The sequence below is a fragment of the Geotrypetes seraphini genome, chromosome 8, assembly GCF_902459505.1.
Source record: "Geotrypetes seraphini chromosome 8, aGeoSer1.1, whole genome shotgun sequence".
NCBI classification, from domain to species: Eukaryota; Metazoa; Chordata; class Amphibia; order Gymnophiona; family Dermophiidae; genus Geotrypetes; species Geotrypetes seraphini.
The window spans coordinates 17,109,796-17,126,957 of record NC_047091.1 but is presented as its reverse complement, the minus strand read 5'-3'; the positions used below and the strand labels follow the sequence as shown (position 1 = coordinate 17,126,957).

Sequence of the window (17,162 nt, the reverse complement as noted above, 5' to 3'; positions counted from 1 at the left end):
AAAAGGAAGATACGAGAGGTGGGGGGAGGGGGTGGTGAGAAGTTAGGGCCTGATATTCAGCTGGCAGCGATCAGCGTTGTGCTGACCACTATCCCCAGTATAACCTTGAAATCCAATGCCGGGCTGCACTGACATTGAGTGAATTTCCAGGTGTACGGGGCCAATGAAAACAAGAACGGTTAAGTGTAATGTTCAGCACATGTATGGATATGAAGCAAGCGCATAGCCAATGGGTGGGCCTAGGCGGGCCTGACCCGCCCAGCCAGCAGCGGAGGATTTTGGATAATTTCTCTCTAGGTTGCCGGCAGAGGTTTTTCTGTCAGCGGCTGACCTGGAAGCCTTCCCTCTGATGCTTCCTCTCTGAGCTATTGGAGAGCTTATCCGCAAATTGGGAGGTGTTGGGACAACACCCATATGTGGCTGACTATCCTGCTGTCCACGGAGAACCTACATTACAGGTAAGTAACTACACTTTTCATAAAATGCGTTCACATATGTTGCTAAGTTATACCATTCTGAAGACCACCTACATTTTTCCTATTCAGTTTTAGAAATTCTTGAAAACAATTTTGTTACACGGATATGGCTGAGAAAAAGGAGCAAAACTAGGGTTTGCTTTAATATAGATTGATGTTATCTAGGGCTGTGAATTAACTGAGTTAACTACGTTGATTAACTAGTTAATTTTTTATTTGCAATTAATCTTGTTCCAGCATCACTGCATTTTGGGCAGACGCTACCCAAGTCAGGGGCAGCGTCTGCAATGCAAGCAGGCTTTCTCCACCAGCCCCAAGACCCTTGCTGCAGCAACAGGAAATTGCATTAGGGGAAGCAAAACATGGCTGCAGGAAAACTCGCAGGGCCAGGGGAGGAAGCCTGCTTACATTGCAGCTTCCGCCTGTGACCCAGGCAAGCACCTCAATGCCAGACCATTATCTCAAGATTAAAAATTTTAATTGTAAGGGGTGACATTAGTGAAGACATGAAAACTGCCAATCAAGTGGAGAAGGCTTCATCCAAGGCTAGACAAATGCTGGGTTGTATCCGTAGAAGTTTTGTTAGTTGGAAGCCCGAGATCCTAATGCCATTGTACAGAACTATGGTGAGACCTCATCTGGAGTACTGTGTACAATTCTGGAGGCCACATTACTGTAAAGATGTGCTGAGAGTTGAGTCAGTTCAGTGAATGGCCACCAGGATGGCCTCGGGGCTCAAGGATCTCTCGTACGAGGAAAGGCTGAACAAATTGCGGCTGTACTCTCACGAAGAATGCATGGAGAGGGGAGACATGATTGAGACATTTAAGTATGTCACTGGTCATCTCGAGGTGGAAGACGATATTTTCTTTCTTAAAGGGCCCTCGGCCACAAGAGGGCATCCGCTGAAAATCAGGGGCGGAAAATTTCATGGCGACACCAGGAAGTATTTCTTTACCGAAAGAGTGGTTAATCATTGGAATAAGCTCCCAGTGCAGGTGATCAAGGCCAGCAGCGTCCCAAATTTTAAGAATAAATGGGATGCCCGTGTCGGATCTCTAAGTGGGTAGAGTTAAGGGGATGGGTCGTCAGAGTGTGATCTTTCAGAGGGTTAAGGGGGAAGGTCAATAGAGTGGGCAGACTTGATGGGCTATGGTCCTTTTCTGACGTCATTTCTCTATGTTTTTTTTCTATGTTTCTAATCATTATTAATTTTTTTAAATTGTCCAATAGCTCTACTGTTAGCATTTCAACGTCCAAATCAGTGGGAATACCCAGCACCTGCTTGTCATTAAGAAGCATTAAAACACCATGTACCTGTAACACTCATTTTAAGAAACACTTAAAGTAAAACATCAGGAGTAGATTAAGAACTCACCTGCCAGAGCCTGGCAAGAGACTTTGCCGATCATCGTCCACTTCCCCTTCCTGCACATAGAGATCCTGGACTGGCCAATGAAAGCATAGCCGCTTTCACAGTAATATTCCACAAGGGTGCCAGATAGCGCTTTGCCACCAGCGAGCGAAGAGCATGAAGAGGAACAACGGAAGCCGCCATGCTCAGGGACCTGGGGCCACTGGCAGTCTGAGGAAAAGTAAGAAAAGAAAAAAAAAAAAAAAAAAAATCAACCTTAGTGAGAAACATGACCATGCTAAAGTTAAAGGGGGTGGGGGAGAGGGAATGGAAGGGAGAGACAAGACCAGGCTTGCTTATGCTCAAGAAGCACAGGATTAAATTGCCTTCCTCTGCGACTTGAAGCCAGCACAACCAGCATCTAGAGACGTGTATCTCAAACTGTGTGCCCCCTCAGATTCCAAGTGTGCCATGGCGCACTGAGGAGGAAGAGAGGCGCCTGCCAGCTGACTTCCCTACGCAGTACGGCGCCAGCGCTGCCCGATTCGCCGAAGGCCTGCATGTTTCCCCCTTCTCTCTAGCATCCTCCAGCTTCCCCCCTGGCCTCCTGGTCTCACCGTTAAAGCTAATTACAGCAGCCTGCAGAGGTAAAATGATTTTATTTTCAATATAGTGACTGAAATGTGTCAGTTTTGAGAATTTGTATCTGCTGTGTATATTGTGTGTATATGAAAAATGAATGGGAAAAATTGCACTACAATTAGTAAAGGGGAGGGATCTGGGGCAGAGCTTATGTGGGCCTAGGGAGGCCTGTGGTAGTGGTAGTCAGTTGATATTTGTTAGACTTAGGGGGCACTTAGCTTGAAGTAGTTGAGAAACACTGCAGTAGACAATCAGCTGGCACCAGTGCCTCTCCTTCTCTCCAGCACTCTTCCCTGCTGGCACTCCCTACTGGCGTCTCAGGGCCCATCTGAAGGGCCTCTGCACATGCACTTCAAGCCATGGCCTCTACCTTTAGTGTGCCCCGGCTCGAGAAAGTTTGAGAGACACTGATCTAGAGGACAGAGTGACCTAGTGGTCAGAGCTAGAGCCTCAACACCCTGATGTAGTGGGTTCAAGCCCTGCACTGTTATCTGTGACTCTGGGCAATCCTCCATTGCCCCAGGGATGTTAGATAGATTAGGAGCCCATCAGGACAGATAGGGAAAAATGACTGAGTACCTAAATGTAAACCACTTAGGCATATAGATAACTTAAATAAATAAATTGTGCTGCGACTTGCATCCCGATTGTATGAAAACACTCGGAGATGATGATGTGGTGAAGTTAAAATCCAAAAGCAGAATGATGCTTCAATCATATGCATCAGACAGTACCATTTTCTCCTAGCTTAACATGAACACACTAGATGGAAAACAAAAATATTCCGGATTTGTAACATACTACGGAAATTAGCAAATAGGTTAATATAAAGAGGACCTTGTAATCTCAAAATAAATCTTTAACGCCTGCATGCAAGATTTATTTTTACCTCTTTCCTCAATAGCATAAGGGGATCCTTCACATGCTCATTTTCAAATGTAGTTTATATTATTCAATGCAAAAAAGTGTAGCGAAGGATAGTACATTGGAGAAACAAGCCAGATGCTAAAGACTAGGATTAATTAACACAGATATCATATGAAAAATTGTAAAGCCAACCGGGATATTACCTCTGTGGTACAGTTCAGAAAATCAGAACACTGTATTACTGATTTTATAGTGAGGATATTAAAAAGAAACTTTAAGGCAATCCAGGAATGCAAGACCTTTGAGATGAAAATTAGAGAATGACATGGGGACAAATTTTTCCCCATTTCGTCCCAGAGAGTTCTTTTCCTGTCCTGCAAGCTCTGTCCTCATCTGCACAAATCTCAAACACTTTAAAATCATAAGTGTTCAAGGCTTGTGCGGTTAAGGCAGAGCATACAGGAATGGGGCAGGGACAGCGAAATTGAGTTCCTGCAGGAATGGGGAAAATTTTGTCCCCATGACATTCTCTAATGAAAAAGATAAAACATTTTGACACCCACCAGACAGGACTTAGGGCATTAAGCAAACCGATCGTGTACTGATCAGTTTGCGACCCCTTTGCAACCCGATTTCCCTCCGACCTGATTTATTAACCTCTGTCCCGATCATCCTCCGATCCACGCATGCAAATGAGGGGGAACGGCATTGAAATGTAGGCAGGCAGCGATTCACTAACAAAAACCCTGCAACACCGACTGGGCTGGCCGATCACAAACAAGTGACTGCTGGGGACCAGTCATTCACTGCTTTCCGACTGCCATCTCCTGCTCGCTGCCTGCTGTCTACCCCGACTTTCCAGCTCTCTGCCGCGATTTTCTCCTGCCGCCCTGCTGTGCCCCGACTCTGCCAATTTGCTCCTGCCGGCCTGCTCTGCCCTGAATCTCCTGCTCTCTGCCCTGCCCTTCCCCTGCAGTGCGAGCTCGTGGTTTTAAACCCATGGGTTTAAAGCGGGTTAAAAACACGGGCTCGCTGGACTAAAAATTTTATTTTTTTTTTTTTTTTTTTAAAGTCGCTGCTCTTCGACGCAAGCGCAGACCATCTACATGCTACAGAGCGATCCGGGCGCTCGGTTGGGGGCATGATTCTGATCGCCCTCATTTATCTCCTCTTTAATTTTCCCATCACGAGAAGTATCACAAACTTGCTATCCATGTTAGTGTCGGCTCTCTCCGACATCACTTCCAGGAAGTGACATCAGAGGGAGAGCCAACACGACGCGGGCAGTGAGATTGTGATGCTGCTCGTGCTGGGAAAATTAAACAGTTACTAGGGAACGGAAGGGAGGGCACATGCACAACAGGGGGGGAGAAGAGGATGGGGGAGAGACACTACCCACCCCAGGCATCACTCACTCTCGCTGCGTCACTGTTCCTAACCCTCACTAGCTAGAAGGCATCCCCAACCCTCTACTTGTCATATTTCTCTGTTGAGTAGATTGTAAGCTCTTCTAAGCAGGGACCATGTCTTGATGCTCTAATGTACAATACTATAGAAATGATAGGAGGACTACTACTATTAGCTGAACTTTTTCGGTATGGCGGTATATAAGAATAAAATTATTATTTTTATTACTACTTATCTTTTCCACAGGCCAACCCTGTATAATCACAGAAAATGATGTATTAGAATATATGGGGCACATTCCGACCTACATTAAATATTATTCAATCAGCCAGAAATAGCGCTGACTGGTTATAAAGCGCTTAACCGGTTAAATGTGAATATTCAGCATAAGATAACTGGTTATCTCCAGTTTGCAGCTAAAAGTTAACTGGTTATATTACACGGTAAACCTGCAATTTTCAGGGCTGAGCTGCTTAGTTTAGTGGCTAAATCAGACCGTGTAAATAGCTGCCCTGTCTCTGGCCACCATAAAACTTAACTGGTCAGCACTGAACACTGACTTAGCAGGTTAACATTTTAGTGCCCCCCCCCCCCCCCCAACAACAACCTGGATATTCCATGCCAATCATTGGAAATGGCCCAGCATTGAATATTCACAGTCAGCAATGACAGCAGAAGTTATTTGGGCTGCCTCCTGAATATCAATCTTGTTAATTCTGTTGGCCCAGTCTCCAAAAAGTCTCATCTAAGCAGTGGCGGAGTAAGGGGGGCCTGCACCTCCTCTGCCCCCCCCCCTTCCCTCGTAGCTCTTTCATTTTCCCTGTGCGAGCAGTATCAAGAACTTGCTGCCTGCGTTGGTGTTGGCTCTGTCTGACATCACTTCTGGGTCCCGGGCCTAGGAAGTGACATCACCTAGAACTTTTGGTTACCTGTCCATTGACCATGGTTGGCTAGGAAAGGACAGAGCTACAGCTTTATTCAGCATAGTACAAAATGATGCATACTCCTCCTCCCCATCCACCTTCCCACGGCTCCCTGCCCCGTTTCTCCTCCCCGCCACTCTCCCTTGTACAGACAACTCTCATACCCCTCCAGCTCAGTCAAAGTTTCATCCTGTCTCCTTGCTGGGCCCCCAGGCCAGCACATTCAGCATGGAATCAGCTCCACTCATCAAGACTAACCGCTGCATCTCCTGCTCCAACAAGCTGGGGGATCCCTCCTTTCTGAGCAGCAGCTCAGCCCCCTCCTTTCACAGGTGTTTCAACACAAGAGTGATTGAACTAGACAACCACACCTGAGGGTCTGGTTAGGTTGCAGAAAAGCTGCTAGGGGCCTATGAGCATCTGCCCTCCCCCCCCTCAATCCCTACCAGGTAGGCTCAGGGTCACTCTAAACAGATGACACCCCAGGCCTTTTACACAGTGTTGCTATCTAGCTATCACTGGTATGCATAGATAAACTCATTTGCCTTACAGTATGAATGGGTGCATGAAGGTTACCTCTAATCTTCTGTGAGGCAGAGGGACAGCCAAACAGCAGAAATAATAAAATCGCAAGCCAAAAGGGTGCTGCCAGGTTGAGTCCAAGGTGCATTTGCAGGTTTCCCATCCCACAGCGAAAGGCTTCAGTTTGAATGTCAGAGGAATAATGCACTATTAAAACAAAATAATACATATATTATAATAAATGCTGAAAATGAAAAATGAAAAAAGAGCACCTTTGTGGTTCCAGGTAGTTCTTTGAGAATCATGTTACATGCCCCTGGTATTTTATGGTATAGTGGAGGAGGTGGTATACTGTTAAGGGCTTCCTTAATATATCCTAATGCTAGAAGAAAACTGAATGATTTTTTTTTTTTTTTTTTTTGCTGTTCTTGTTAGAAAAATCATTTTAGAAATGAAGAACTCTTTACAGCATTCTGAACACACACGCTGTGGCTTGTTTACAAGTTTCCCATAGCCTTTCATTCTGAGCAGGCCTAGACTGCATCAGAGCCCTGGACTGTGACCGAGCTCAGATTGGAGCCACAGTCAAGAGGTCAGGTTTTCAGGCTAGGCACAAGTCACATACATGGAAGGTGAGGATTCAGCAGCGCTGTTTCAAGAGTCCTCGGTGCTAAGTCAGATGATCCGAGAGTACAGCCGAGCAAAAGCACGAATGTGTTTGTGAAAGGTCTGCCATTCCTTCCATGAGAAGGCACATCCTCTTTTTGGAGGAAAAAAAAAAAAAGCCCCTTTTGCTGTATCCTGTGTTTGCAGTTCGCTGGCCTCTAAAGAACTCGTGTTATTATATCATCCCCTGGGGGACTCCAGACTTTACACAATGAGTACCAAGTTCTGGATATAGGGAGAGCCCCCTACACTTGAGCTGCATGGGGAAGGGGGGGGGGGGGTCGAGGAAGATGCTCCTTCTCAGGGTCTGGAGTGCAACTGCTGTAAAGTTTTTCCTGAAGGTACCAGCAGTTCCCTTCCTGGTGTAGGATGCAGACATAGCATCACCTCTCCCTGACCCTATTCCCTCCCCCCCACCACCACCACCTCCTCCCCCCCCCACACCACCACCACCACCTCCTCCCCCACACCACCACCACCACCACCACCTCCTCCCCCCCACACCACCACCACCACCTCCTCCCCCCCACACCACCACCACCACCTCCCCCCCCCCCCACACCACCACCACCTCCCCCCCCACCACCACCTCCCTGAGATATAATATGGCATTATGGTTTTCATACACAAAATCTGACGTTCGCCCAACACAATTGTGGCAAATGAGCTTCAACATAGGGAAATGCAAGGTCATGCATATTGGGAAAAAGAACCCGATGTTCACTTACAAGATGGGGGGATCACCGCTAGGGGTGAGCAACCTTGAAAGAGACCTGGGAGTGATGGTGGACGCAACATTGAAGGCGTTGGCGCATTGCGCCGCAGCCTCAAGGAAAGCGAACAAAATGTTGGGTATCATTAAGAAGGGTATCACGACCAGGACGAAGGAAGTCATCCTGCCACTGTATCGTGCAATGGTGCGCCCGCACCTGGAGTACTGTGTCCAGTACTGGTCGCCGTACCTCAAGAAAGACATGGTGGTACTTGAAAGAGTCCAGAGAAGAGCAACTAAGCTAATAAAAGGTATGGGGGACCTCTCATATACTGACAGACTGAAAAAGCTGGGGCTTTTCTCCCTGGAAAAGCGACGACTCAGGGGAGACATGATAGAAACCTTCAAGATCATGAAGGGCATAGAAAGAGTGGACAGGGGCAGATTTTTCAAACTAAGGGGAACCACAGGTACAAGGGGGCACTCGGAGAAATTGAAAGGGGAAAGGTTTAGAACAAACGCCAGGAAGTTCTTTTTCACCCAGAGGGTGGTGGATACATGGAACGCGCTACCGGAGGATGTGATAAGCAGAAGCACGCTACAGGGCTTCAAAGAAGGTCTGGACAGGTACCTGGAGGACAAAGAGATTGAGGGTATAGATAGGAGTAGAGGTAAGGTTATAGGGACAGGATTAGAGGTAAATTATAAAATTAGTCAGAGACCACTGTTCAGGCAGTGGCCTGGTGGGCCGCCGTGGGAGCGGACCGCTGGGCAGGATGGACCTCTGGTCTGCCCCAGCGGAGGCAACTTCTTATGTTCAATTAGGTTGTTGTTGGTTTTTTTAAGTTTTCAATAAAATAGGAACTAAATTCCCCTTTTAGTGATCCACTCGCATAATCTCCCACCCATAAACCCATTTTCCTCGAGATCAATGAATTCGTCGCGGCCACTCGCAGATGACAGACAAAAGCAGCGCTCAAATCCGGACTTTAAGACGCGGGGATCCGTCCGAAGGCTCCAAACGGCAGCCGTCCAAGGAGACAAAGCGTGAAACCAGGAAGACGGAAGGACTCGGCCGTTGCCCTTCGTGCGCAGCTGATGTGGGAAACCGCCCTCGGCTACAGTCATTGAGAGACAGAGGTGGGAAGAGGCGGCTTACCTTCGCCGCCCAGGAGCGATTGAGGGGAGCAGCCGCTCAGCCAGGCTCCGGCGCCGCGAATGAGTTTCCCGACAGCAGGAAACTCCGCCCACTCGCTCCGTCACGTCACGGCCTGGAAATTCCGACTGGCGCGCGGCCGCCCACAGACAGAACGTCTGGCGGCTTCCGGATTCCCTCCCCCCCCCCCCCCCGTGACGCTAGCGTTGACCCGTGAACTCCAAATGGCTTCTAGAGGGCGTCCTGAGTCCCCACGGACCCGAGTCCCTCAAACAGCTTCTAGAGAAGGCCCTGACGGAGCACCTAAGGAGACTCCTGATTCCCCCGCTGGCATTTAAACCCCATGCAGCATCTAACGCCCTGACTTTGCATTGATCCATAGCACTAGGGACGATCCACAATCCCCAAACAACATCTGGAGAACATCCTGATCCCCCAGTGACCATCAACTGTCAAACAGCTTCTAGAGAAGGCCCTGACGGAGCACCTAAGGAGACTCCTGATTCCCCCGCTGGCATTTAAACCCCATGCAGCATCTAACGCCCTGACTTTGCATTGATCCATAGCACTAGGGACGATCCACAATCCCCAAACAACATCTGGAGAACATCCTGATCCCCCAGTGACCATCAACTGTCAAACAGCTTCTAGAGAAGGCCCTGACGGAGCACCTAAGGAGACTCCTGATTCCCCCGCTGGCATTTAAACCCCATGCAGCATCTAACGCCCTGACTTCGCATCGATCCATAATCCCCAAACAGCATCTGGAGCATATCCTGATTCCCCAGTGACCATCAACTGTCAAACAGCATCTAGAGAAGGCCGTGATGCTCTACTGACCTATAACCCCCAGACAGCACCTAAGGAGACTCCTGATTCCCCCGCTGGCCTTTAAACCCCATGCAGCATCTAACGCCCTGACTTTGCATTGATCCATAGCACTAAGATCCACAATCCCCAAACAGCATCTGGAGCACATCCTGATTCCCCAGTGACCATCAACTGTCAAACAGCATCTAGAGAAGGCCGTGATGCTCTACTGACCTATAACCCCCAGACAGCACCTAAGGAGACTCCTGATTCCCCCGCTGGCCTTTAAACCCCATGCAGCATCTAACGCCCTGACTTTGCATTGATCCATAGCACTAGGATCCACAATCCCCAAACAGCATCTGGAGCACATCCTGATTCCCCAGTGACCATCAACTGTCAAACAGCTTCTAGAGAAGGCCCTGACGGAGCACCTAAGGAGACTCCTGATTCCCCCGCTGGCCTTTAAACCCCATGCAGCATCTAACGCCCTGACTTTGCATTGATCCATAGCACTAGGGACGATCCACAATCCCCAAACAACATCTGGAGAACATCCTGATCCCCCAGTGACCATCAACTGTCAAACAGCATCTAGAGAAGGCCGTGACGCTCTACTGACCTATAACCCCCAGACAGCACCTAAGGAGGCTCCTGATTGCCCCGCTGGCCTTTAAACCCCATGCAGCATCTAACGCCCTGACTTCGCATCGATCCATAATCCCCAAACAGCATCTGGAGCATATCCTGATTCCCCAGTGACCATCAACTGTCAAACAGCATCTAGAGAAGGCCGTGATGCTCTACTGACCTATAACCCCCAGACAGCACCTAAGGAGACTCCTGATTCCCCCGCTGGCCTTTAAACCCCATGCAGCATCTAACGCCCTGACTTTGCATTGATCCATAGCACTAGGATCCACAATCCCCAAACAGCATCTGGAGCACATCCTGATTCCCCAGTGACCATCAACTGTCAAACAGCTTCTAGAGAAGGCCCTGACGGAGCACCTAAGGAGACTCCTGATTCCTCCGCTGGCATTTAAACCCCATGCAGCATCTAACGCCCTGACTTCGCATCAATCCATAATCCCCAAACAGCATCTGGAGCATATCCTGATTCCCCAGTGACCATCAACTGTCAAACAGCATCTAGAGAAGGCCGTGATGCTCTACTGACCTATAACCCCCAGACAGCACCTAAGGAGACTCCTGATTCCCCCGCTGGCCTTTAAACCCCATGCAGCATCTAACGCCCTGACTTTGCATTGATCCATAGCACTAGGATCCACAATCCCCAAACAGCATCTGGAGAACATCCTGATTCCCCAGTGACCATCAACTGTCAAACAGCATCTAGAGAAGGCCGTGATGCTCTACTGACCTATAACCCCCAGACAGCACCTAAGGAGACTCCTGATTCCCCCGCTGGCCTTTAAACCCCATGCAGCATCTAACGCCCTGACTTTGCATTGATCCATAGCACTAGGATCCACAATCCCCAAACAGCATCTGGAGCACATCCTGATTCCCCAGTGACCATCAACTGTCAAACAGCTTCTAGAGAAGGCCCTGACGGAGCACCTAAGGAGACTCCTGATTCCCCCGCTGGCATTTAAACCCCATGCAGCATCTAACGCCCTGACTTCGCATCAATCCATAATCCCCAAACAGCATCTGGAGCATATCCTGATTCCCCAGTGACCATCAACTGTCAAACAGCATCTAGAGAAGGCCGTGATGCTCTATTGACCTATAACCCCCAGACAGCACCTAAGGAGACTCCTGATTCCCCCGCTGGCCTTTAAACCCCATGCAGCATCTAACGCCCTGACTTTGCATTGATCCATAGCACTAGGATCCACAATCCCCAAACAGCATCTGGAGAACATCCTGATTCCCCAGTGACCATCAACTGTCAAACAGCATCTAGAGAAGGCCGTGATGCTCTACTGACCTATAACCCCCAGACAGCACCTAAGGAGACTCCTGATTCCCATGCAGCATCTAACACCCTGACTTCGCATTGATCCATAATCCCCTAGCATGATAGAGCATGGGTAACTTGGCATCTCTGCACACTCAGAAATTTGATTGTTCAGCCCCTCCACTGAAAACAGTGTTCCACTATCCTCACATGGTGGTATGTGCAGAGGTCTTGAAGTTCACAGGCACCATGATGTTTTGTGCCCTCGTTTCTCAGCACCAGACTCAGTTCAGGGATCCCGATAGCAACCATGTTAACACCAACCATCTTAGTTTAGCCTAAAAGTGGCATTCAAATGAATGCACGTCCCTACTATTTGACTCTCAGAAATGATCCTCTACCCACCTCAAAGGTTTCTCTCTAAATAACCTCCTAGTCTTTGCTCATCAGTGACCTAGAAAGACTTGCCTCCAGTTGGCATTTACACATACATGGAATGTTGCTACCATCTGGGTTTCTGCCAGGTACATGTGAGCTGGATTTGCCACTGTTGAAACAACAGCTTACTGAGCTAGATGGACCACTGGTCTAACACAGTATAGCTATTCCCCTAACTTCTCAGCACTTTCTACAGAATTTCAGATCTCTCACACCAACAAATGGGGTAAAGTGGGAAGAGAGAATGGCACACCAGGACAGACAGGGAAAAATGCACAAGTACCTGAATAAATTCATGCAAACCATTCTGAGCTCCCTGGGAGAACAGCATAAAAAATTGAATAAATAAATATACCAGTGGTTCTTAACTAGAGAATGACACAGTGACAGAATTTGTCCCCATCCGCAGAGTTAACCACAGGAATCCATCCCTGTGTTATTCTTTAAGCAGAGAGGAAAGAGTCAGAGTATGAATGGGCACAGCCACTGACCCTTGCATTGAATAATGCTGGTGTAGAAAGACTGAGATTAAGATAGACACTGCAGAATGACACAGGATGGTTTCCCACAGTTATCCAAAGGGACGGGAACAGATTCTATTCCCACGTCATTCTCTATACTTAACTCCTTCTGTTGTGACACACCTAACAGACAATATTCACATGCATGACACACTAAAGACTACAATTTGCAGCTGAACAAAAGACAAAAACCTTATATATTATTTAATTTTGGCTAACAATGATATAAGGGAAATACAGATGCAAGAGCGATGTCTGTCAGGACGTGGGCTACAATATTTTCATCAGGGCTAGTGCCAGAAGTAGCAACCAGTTATGGAGATTTCACAGTATCTGACTTCCTCGGTCTCAGCCCACCCCAAACTGTAATACACATACTCCCTCCTTTACAAAGCCGTGCTAGCGTTTTCAGCGCCAGCCACCGCGGTGATAGCTCTGATGCTCATCGAATTCCTATGAGCATCCAAGCTGTTACCGCCGTGGCCGGCGCTAAAAACGCTAGCGTGGTCCAATTTGGTGACACACTGGTTGAGAACCACTGGTCTACACATAACCCATTACCCTTCCCTTCTAGTCAGCATCTAAAGGACTTACTCCACTCCTTCATTCATCAACTCCCCCATCTGATAGACTGATAGAGGGAATGGAAAATCTCCCATATACCGACAGATTGAAGCAGTTGGGACTTTTCTCCCTGGAGAAGCGAAGACTTAGAGGAGACATGATGGAGGCCTTCGGGATCCTGAGGGGCATGGAGAGGGTGGACAGGGACAGATTTTTCAGATTAAGGGGCACCACAAGCACAGGGGGGCATTGGGGGAAATTGAAGGGGGACGGGTTTAGAACAAACGCTAGGAAGTACTTTTTCACTCAGAGGGTGGTGGATACATGGAACGCGCTTCCAGAGGCTGTTGTAGACAAGAAAACACTAAATGGTTTCAAAGAAGGTTTGGATAGATTCCTAGAAGAAAAAGGGATTGGGGGGTATAGATAGGTATAGACCATTGCTCAGGCAATGGGCCTGATGGGCCGCCGCGGGAGCGGACCGCTGAGCAGGATGGACCTAGGGTCTGCCTCAGCGGAGGCAACTTCTTATGTTCTTATCTGCAACACCTTCTAGTCTTCTCATTCATAGATTACTCCACCATCATCCTATTTATGGACTCTCCATGCACATGCTTGCAACTCCCACCTCACCACCTACACCAAGCATCAACGCAAGAAGCCACAGCCCCTTCCTGGCCAGTCTTCAAGCTTGCCTTCTCGTTCATTGGCTATCACCCACCAACAGTCTGTTTTATCTTCCCTCTCATTCTCCCTAACACCCACTACAAGTCTGGGTATCTCTCACCTTTTGATCATGGCATCGTTATGGCCATTCCCCCACCGCACTAGAAAGGATCAGATGTTGATCTGAAGAGCAGGATAGCAAATCTGAACAAATAAAACTGTAGTAATCATCAGTTCATTACACTTCGACATGGTAATGATAATTTCTTTCAATGGCTTGGCTTTGTGGCTCTTTGCCTTATCACTCATGAATTAAAAGGGGGTGTTAATTTTGGGAAAACTCAATATGCTTTCACATACACTATGCATATAATGTACTGTATATACAAACAATACTATTGAAAGGAGAAGAGCAACGCGTCTGATAAAGGGGATGGAAAACCTTTCATATGCTGAAAGATTAGAGAAACTGGGGCTCTTTTCCCTAGAAAAGCGGAGACAGAGGGGATATGATAGAGACTTACAAGATCATGAAGGGCATAGAGAGAGTGGAGAGGCACAGATTCTTCAAACTTTCAAAAAATAAAAGAACAAGAAAGCGTTTGGAAAAGTTGAAAGGGGACAGTTTCAAAATGAATGCTAGGAAGTTCTTCTTTACCCAACGTGTGGTGGACACCTGGAATGCGCTTCCAGAGGGCGTAATAGGGCAGAGTACGGTACTGGGGTTCAAGAAAGGATTGGACAATTTCCTGCTGGAAAAGGGGATAGAGGGGTATAGATAGAGGATTGCTGCATAGGTCCTGGACCTGTTGGGCCGCCGTGTGAGCGGACTGCTGGGCACGATGGACCTCAGGTCTGACCCAGCAGAGGCACTGCTTATGTTCTTATGAAAGCATCGTGACTATAGCACTGCATATGTCTGGTAGTACTATCAAAATAATTAATAGTAGTAGTAATAATTGATAAATGTGGCTGACATACACTGGGAATATATTAAAATATTCTCATTGCATATGCACACAGAGTTGACAAGGTAATAAAATGAACATAGGGGCCATAAATCCACCATCTGAGTGACTAGAAACAATGCTAAAAAGAACTTATATTCTCCCTCCAATGTGTGCTGAAATGCTCAAGAAACTGCAGAGGAATGGCTGTACAGTGATGTGAAAGACCCCGATATCCCCTGTTAGTGCAGATATGTCACTGACTAATTTCTGATCTTTAATGAAAATGTAATATTAGACAGCAGTACTTAGTAAACAAAGGACACCACACTACCGAAAGGACGTGCTTAGGATCGAGTCGGTTCAGCGAACGGCCACCAGGATGGTCTTGGGGCTCAAGGATCTCACGTATGAAGAAAGATTTAAAAAATTGCGGCTGTACTCATTTGAGGAAAGAAGAAAACGGGGAGATATGATTGAAACATATAAGTACATCACGGGACGCATCGAGTCAGAAGATGATATCTTCTGGCTCATGGGACCCTCGACCACCAGAGGGCATCCGCTGAAGATCAGGGGAGGGAAGTTTCATGGCGACTCCAGGAAGTACTTCTTCACCGAAAGAGTAGTGGATCATTGGAACAGACTCCCACTCCAGGTGATAAAGGCCAGCAGCGTGACGGATTTTAAGAGAAAATGGGATACTCACGTGGGATCTTTAAGGGAGTAAATTCAGGGGAGGGGATACTTGGAATGGGCAGACTTGGTGGGCTATAGCCCTTTTCTGCTGCTTTTTTCTATGTTTCTATGGGTTTAAAAAAAAACAAACCAACTACTACATAATTTATTTTAGGAACAAAGTGCAAAAGTAACTGCCCCCCCCCCCTAAATAGAGGCTGACCAAATTTTGGTTTCAGATTTACTTACGGCTGAAACAAAGGGCTCTTTTTACGAAGGTGTGCTACGGGTTTTACCGCACGCAGCAGATTAGCGCGCGCTAGCCAAAAATCTACCGCCTGCTCAAAAAGAGGCGGTAGCGGCTAGCGCACGCATTTTAGCGCTCGCTATTCCGCACGTTAAGGCCCTAGCGTGCCTTTGTAAAAGGAGCCCAGAGTCTCCCCACACACACCTGCCATCACTATTTGCCTTCGCCCTCGGGCCTACCTTAAGGAAACGCCTAAAAACATACCTGTTCCAGAAATACCTAAACAATTGACCCGCTCTCCCTCTCCCTCCCCCCTCCCTATTTCACCTGAACTTACAGCACTGTTATAAATATAATCTGTTATCTTCATCTTATCGTAACTTTACGTTGCTATTCATCCCCAACAGGTCCTGTCGGACATTACCTACTAAAATGTACATGTTACATTTTCGCTCAGCAAATTGTATTTCTATACTATTGCCTCCTGAGGTCTCTGATCTCTGTATTTCCTCTGAATATCTACTTATTGTATTTCGCTGAATGTCCAGCACTCTTGATTGTAAACCGCCTAGAAGTCGCAAGGTTGTGGCGGTATAGAAGAATAAAGTTATTATTATTATTAAGAAGCTGTGGTGGTTTAGTGACATCATCGGAAGCAGGAATGAACCCCACTAGTCAGTTAGTCAGTCAAAATAGCTGCACGAGACTGCCCTGAGAGTTCTCAGCTGTCATTTTGCGTTTGGAACTGGCATAAGCAATCTCAAAATGGTTGCCGGGACCTCCCCTGGCAGTCTTAACAGCTGTTTTGATTGAGTGGCAGCACAGGACATGAACAAGTGGAGTTCATACCTGCCCCCAAAGAGGTTACTAAACCACCAGGATTTCTTAATCAGGCTGTGGTTGGTAGTGGGGAGGGGGAGGGAATAAGGGTGGTCATAGGGCAGGAGGCCAGCTCTCTGCCAAGGGGGGCAGTGGTGGCACAGAGACGGGGGGGGGGGGGGGGGGCAAAAGTTTTGGCTTTGTTTCTGGCCAAAACTAAGTGGTGAATTTTGACCATGGATTCGGTTTTGGTCAAAAACTAAAACTACTGATTTCAGTTGACCTCTACTCTTAAGTTCTCCGACTGGGAGAAAGTGACTAGTGGTGTACCCCAGGGCTCGGTACTTGGGCCGATCCTTTTTAATATTTATATCAATGACCTGGAGGATGGAACACCCAGTGAGATCATCAAGTTTGCAGACGATACAAAACTATGCCGGGCAATCAGATCGCAGGAGGATAGAGAGGAACTCCAGAGCGACTTGTGTCGGTTAGAAACATGGGCGGAGAAATGGCAGATGAAGTTCAATGTGGAGAAATGCAAGGTAATGCATTTAGGCAATAAGAATAAGGAATACGAGTATACAATGTCAGGTGCAACTCTGGGGAAGAGTGAACAAGAAAAGGACCTGGGTGTACTGATAGATAGGACCCTGAAGCCGTCGGCACAATGCGCGGCAGCGGCAAAGAAGGCAAATAGAATGTTGGGCATGATAAAGAAAGGAATCTCGAGTAGATCAGAGAAAGTTATAATGCCGCTTTATAGGGCAATGGTCAGACCACACTTGGAATACTGCGTCCAACATTGGTCTCCCTACCT

The 17,162-nt window shown here is 47.5% G+C and overlaps 1 protein-coding gene across 3 annotated transcripts in view; it reads right to left on the bottom strand.

Annotated features, from left to right (window-relative positions):
• Positions 1–17,162, bottom strand: part of PAK4 (p21 (RAC1) activated kinase 4) — a 165,350-nt gene that overhangs the window by 10,208 nt on the left and 137,980 nt on the right. For all 3 annotated transcript variants that reach the window (XM_033953589.1, XM_033953587.1, XM_033953588.1), the window contains exons 11-12: positions 6,246–6,398; positions 1,855–2,061 (exon numbers count right to left, since the gene is read on the bottom strand). The gene's annotated coding sequence lies outside the window, so the exon portion shown is untranslated. The remainder of the gene's footprint in view (positions 1–1,854; positions 2,062–6,245; positions 6,399–17,162) is intronic.